The sequence below is a fragment of the Budorcas taxicolor genome, chromosome 2, assembly GCF_023091745.1.
Source record: "Budorcas taxicolor isolate Tak-1 chromosome 2, Takin1.1, whole genome shotgun sequence".
NCBI classification, from domain to species: domain Eukaryota; kingdom Metazoa; phylum Chordata; class Mammalia; order Artiodactyla; family Bovidae; genus Budorcas; species Budorcas taxicolor.
The window spans coordinates 123,720,203-123,726,045 of record NC_068911.1 but is presented as its reverse complement, the minus strand read 5'-3'; positions in this window follow the sequence as shown (position 1 = coordinate 123,726,045).

Sequence of the window (5,843 nt, the reverse complement as noted above, 5' to 3'; positions counted from 1 at the left end):
GGCTTAGGATTGGGTAGTTTGAATCATCTCAGTTGGCTCTGGGCCATAGGGACTGATCCTGCTTTGGTATCTGACTCTTAGGTGATGAGGGCAGGTGGATGGAGAGTGGTCGGAGTGTGAGAACCCATAAAGGAGGTAACTTAATGTGTGGGATGTGGATTGGTTGATTTGCATTTGAAAAGTGTGCTCACTGATAAGTTTTCTGCTATCTCTAGGAAGTCGCTGGGCTAGGGAGTGGCAGTCCCTCCAGGGTCAGAAAGACCCCAAATGCCAAAACATTAGAATACAGAAAGTAAAAGACAGAGTTAATACTGGGGTCAGAGTCCTTGTCACTGTTCTGGATACAGAGCACTAGGGGCCTCTGTGTTAAACATTCCACATGCATGAAATCTTGGCCTGGCTCAATATTCACACTTTCAGCTCTGCCTGACACCCCTACTCCTGGCTTCTATAAGGTAGAGGAGGGCAGTCCTCAGGGGCAGGAAGTAGGAAGGGGCTTCTGAACATTTTACTTTAACCTCATTCTCTTCCAAAGTGTGGGAGGTGGGGGTGGGTTGGTGGGTTGGGGGAGTGCTCTGATGCTGTCAGAGTCTGAAAAGTTTGAGCAGTGGTGGATGGGGTTTGGAGAATGGCCAGCTCAGAAGTAGGCATGGTTATGAGCAATATTATTTAAAATTACTCCATGCATGATGGTAATAACAGCAGATTGACTTCTAGTCCATTTTATTATCGTTTTAATTTTCTGTATACAGTGTACTCACTTATTGCTGCTGCAGCGGTCACAGTTCCAGCTGTACTCCGTACCGCACCCATTTCATCTCTGCACGCCCCCAGCCCCAAATCAGGGTTCTCCCCAGTTCTAGGGTGGATCCCTTTTTGCTCCATCACTTGCTTTGGATTTGGCTCTCAAATCTGTTGGCTCAGTCCCCTCTTATTTCCACTGTCCAACTCCCCAAGTGTAGTTGCTAGTGCCTTCTTTCCTATTTCCCCAAATCCCACAGGTTTATGATTAAAAAACTCTTCAGGAGGGAGCCAAGTTAGATGAAGGTATTCAGTCTTCCATCAGAAACCAGAAGAAACTTTAGGAATTACTTTTTGTAAACACCATCATATGTCTAATCCTTCTCTGGAGCATTAGAGCCACAGAACCTAAGTCACAAAGAATGTGGTACAGGAAAATCTTTAATTTACAGCAACTGAAATTGTCACAGGAAGTGGGACCCCTTCTAAGGCCCAAGAATGGGCTCTTGTCTAATATTCCAAAGTGAATTATCTGAAGAGGCAAAAGTACTAACAAAGCAAATGACTTTATTGGAAAGGGGTGCCTGGGGGCAGAGGGGGAGAGGGGAGAGCAGTAGGGTAAAGGAAACTAAGCGAACTGCTCTGCCACGTGGTTCACAGTCTCAGGTTTTATAGTAATGAGTTGGTAATGGGGTAAGTTTCTGGGTTGTCTCTGGACAATCATCTTGCTTGGCCCATATTTGGTCTGACTCAAGGTCTTTCCAGGTGGCACATGCATCTCTAAGCCAAGATAGATTGTAGCAAGAGGGCTTCTGGGAAGTTGGCAGGACATATGGGCTGGCATCTCCTCCCTCTTCTCAGGCTCTCCTGAATTCTCCCTGATAGGTTTCAGTGGCAACTCCACGTTCCATTTTAGAACCTCTTGTTACAACTCATGCAAGTGGTTATAATTGTGCCTGGCCAGGGTGGGTGGTTTCAATCAATAGTTCCCTAACAACTGGTTCCCTATCCATGGACTTGGATCCCAAGGGACTTGTTCACTAGACAACCAGAGAGGTGGGGAGCAGTTTGCTTGAGGGAGGGATGTCCTGGGACACTGGCTGTGTGCTCGGAGGATTTTCATTGCATGTCTGGGAGAAAGGGGTGGTGGTTCATCTTTCCTGGTCCTCAGGGAGCCCCACCATGCTCCTCCTCTCTACCCTTAGCCCTGTTTCCATTCTCTACCACCAACCATTTAAGGGATAAGTCAGAGCATATTTTTCCCCGGTTAAAATCCTCCAGTAGCTTCTCATCTCACACAAACAAGCCAATGGTTCCCCATGAACCCTCAGCTTTACATGACCTGGGCTCTGGCTCCCCCACTCTTCCCTCCTCCTTCTCATCACCCAGGATGCACCAGCCCTACCTGTTCCTCCCATTGGCCAAGGTCCTTCCTGCCTCAGGGCTCTTGCTCTCCTGTGCCCTTGGCCTGGAGGGTTCTGCTCTGACTCTTCCTTTCTCCTGGCATCCCATCCTCTGGTCTCAGATTGAAGACCTTTCCTGACCACGTCTCTGTCCCTCAAGGGGCTCCACATAAAGCCAAGCCTGGTCTGCACGGTGCTAGTCCAGGTATTATAACATCTGCTCAAGCAGGAAAGGAAGTTACATCCAGAGTGCAGGCATTCCCATTGAGAGTGAGGGTTTGCTAACAAGATTCCCACAAGGGATCCTAGTATTGGCCTCACATTTCTATGTGAGGCTGAAAACACTGGGGATATCAGTCAAAGGCTGGGGTATAGCTCTAGAATGGTGTCTTGTAAAGTGGTTTAGGCAGGCAGACAGTTTTGGGCTAAGACTCAAGCTCTACTACTTTCTTATGTGACAGGGATCAAGTCATTTAGCTTCCCTCAGCCTCAGTTTCCTCAGCCATAAAATGGTAAAAAGAGCAAGCATCTCATTGGACTGTAGCAGCAGGAATTAGTTGCCGGTGTTGGCTGTTTCTGGTACATCAAATCCCAATAAGTGATTATTGCCCCCAGAGATTCCAGGCAGGTGCAGTGGATGAGCATGATCCATGCAGCCTGATCCGGTGGACAGAAGATGTGCTTGAAGGACTGATGTGGGGATGGGGCCTGGGGGCAGGTATACAGGAAGGCTAGCAGAGGAGAGCTAGGGAACATAGTTGAGCACCAAGTCCCCAGGGTTGGTTGGGATTTCTGGAGAAGATCAGCTCAGGCCATACAGGTCTGGTTTGTGTGTCTGTCAGCGAAACTCAACCAGAGCAGTTGTGTGTCCATTAAAACTGTGCTTTGTTAGAGCTTCAGTGGCTGTGGGAGCTGGCTGGGGATGTCCTGGGAGGCCCTCCTGAGGCCCTGATGTTGGATAATGGGCTGAGGGTGGGCATGGGGAAGGAGCAGGACGTGAGATGGGGGAGCCCACAGGGATAGGCTGGAACCTGCATGGATTCCACTGTCTCAAGCTCGATGATGTGGGTATCCCAGATGTGTGCCTCGGGCACACCTGATTAGGAGGAAGATACAGGGAGGTGGAGATGCCCAGGCCCAGCCACTGAAGCCCACAGCATAAGTCAGCAATCAGGAACAACATGGGGGAAGTGCCAGAGTCCCTGCCTGCCCTTCTGAGTGTGAACAGCAGAAAGGGCTCAGCAGCTGTGCCTCTGCCTTCCTAGGCACTGGTCTCTGGCAGAGCATCTCCTGCAGCCTCTCCTAACCAGAAGTCCCAGGGGAGGGAACTTGGGGGAGCAGAGGCCAGCCCAGCTAAGCTGAGAGGACCACGCTTAGTGTGAAGTGGCTCTTCAGGTGCACATTGATACAGATACGCCTTCAACCTGGGAAGGTGGGGGTCAGGTGTGAAGCCTGCATGAGGCACCTGGGGTTGTCCTCTGGGACCACGCTGGTGGTAGCACCCAGTGCCCAGTGCTTGGCCAGTGAGACCTGAGCCATCCCATTTTGACCAGGAGCACAGGAGAAGTGCTATGGGCCTGGAATGGGCCACCTCCACTCTGACTTTCAGATGGGGAATGTTACGGACTGGAATTTTTGTCCCCACCCCCAAGGCCATATGATAAAATCCTAACCTCCAATGTGATGGTGTTAGGAGGTGGGGCCTTTGGGAGGTAATTAGGACCCTTCCAAGAAGAGATATGAGAAAACTGATTTTCTCTCTGCCAGGTGAGGATACAACGAGAAGATAGCCATCTGTAATCTAGGACGAGAACTCTCACCAGAAACATCTGCCAGTGCCTTCATCTTGGACTTCCAGCACCAAGAACTATGAGAAATACATGTTTTTTTTGTTTGTTTGTTTGTTTTTTTTTGTTTTTTTTTTTTTTGTTTAAGCCACCCAGAGTAGGCTAATTTATTGTAGTTACCCGAGCTGACTAAGGGAAGAAGGCAAACTCATACACAGGTACTGTAAGCCAAAATTCATCCTGAGTGAAGCTGTATGGTGGACAACTCAAATGTTTTGTTGTATTTTGGAGGCCTGAACAGGAAGTGGAAGTGAGCTAAGACAGGTGTGAAGTGAGGGTGGAGGAGAGACTAGCCCTCTCCAGGAAACCATCTGCAGGGTGGTCAAGTGTAGCAGAACCAGGTTAAATAGTAGCCCAGGAGCTGAGCTGGAGGGAGGACCCAGCACCTCATACAGCATCCTGCTGAGCACTGGCTCTGTTTCCTTAGGGAATCAGGGTGAAGTGGTGATGGGGCAGCAGGAACTGATGAGAGGACTCAGGTTCATGCTGCTGCCATACTGGAAGCTGGGTGGAAAGCAGGAAAAAGGACAAAATGCTTGTGATGCACATTAAGAACAAAGCCACTTGTGAACAAGGTCTGAAGTGAAAGTTGCTCGGTCATGTCTGACTCTTTGCAACCCCATGGACTATATAGTCTATGGAATTCTCTAGGCCAGAATACTGGAGTGGGTACCTTCTTCAGGGATCTTCCCAAACCAGGGATTGAACCCAGGTCTCCTGCATGGCAGGTGGATTCTTTACCAGCTGAGCCACAAGGGAAGCCCAAGGGTACTGGAGTGGGTAGCCTATCCCTTCTCCAGGAGATCTTCCCAACCGCGGGACTGAACCACCTGAGCTATCAGGGAAGCCCAAACAAGGTCTGAGGCTGAGCTAATTTGCACAGCAGTGGGGGTAGGGCTTCTTCCCCAGGCTTTACCCCCACTTGACCATGAACTGTAGGCTTAATCCCTAATTCCCAGCCTTTGCTCACAGCTGACCTGCTCCACCCCAGGAAGGCAGATGCTCAAGAACTTCTGACCCACCCCAAACCAGGTTTCAAATTTCCACATTAGGTATCTTCCCCACATTGCCTTCTCTGAGCCAAATTGGATGGATTGACCAAAAGAATCAACTCATTAGTGAATAACAAGCAGTGAGATTTATTCATATTATTCATCTGCTCAAAAAGTATTGATTGAGCCTCTGTCAGGTGTGCTGCTGGGGGCTGGGGATATAGCAGGGAGACAGGCAGGAAGGTCCAGCTGCACAGAGTCTGTCTGACAAAGAGACGACATCCAGCAGACCTATACCTATTGAATTTGTTGACTTAAAAAATATTCAGAACCTGAAAGTTGAGAGTTATGCTTTATTTGGTGGGATTTTTTAGGACTTCAAGCCTGGGAGGCAGCATCTCAAGTTACCCTGAGAGAACTGCTCTGAGGAGGCGAGGTGTGGGAGACAGGTTATATAGAAGTTTTGCAACAAAGGGCAGATAGTCTGCACATCAGAAGATTATTGTTAATTAAAGGAAAATCATATCTTCAGGTTAAGGAATTTAACGCTCTTCTATACATGGGAAGATGCAAGAGTCTGGGTGCACTTAAATTAGTCCTTTGATTATGCACCTCACCTATCTGGGGCCAGTAACCTGTGTTTTCACCTCACTTCCTGGGTTTCCTCAGGGTTCACTGTATGGAGTTAGCTGCAGTCTGATGTCTGCTAGATGGCAGGTGTTCTTTCCTTCCTGAGTTCCCTCAGGGCTCACCTGCTCACCATGAGTGGTGGCTTCAATTGCTGATGACTGTGACATCCTTTCCATTTCTCTCTTTTCTGTGGTAACAGGTGCTGGAGCAGAAGGGGGCTGAGGAAGGAT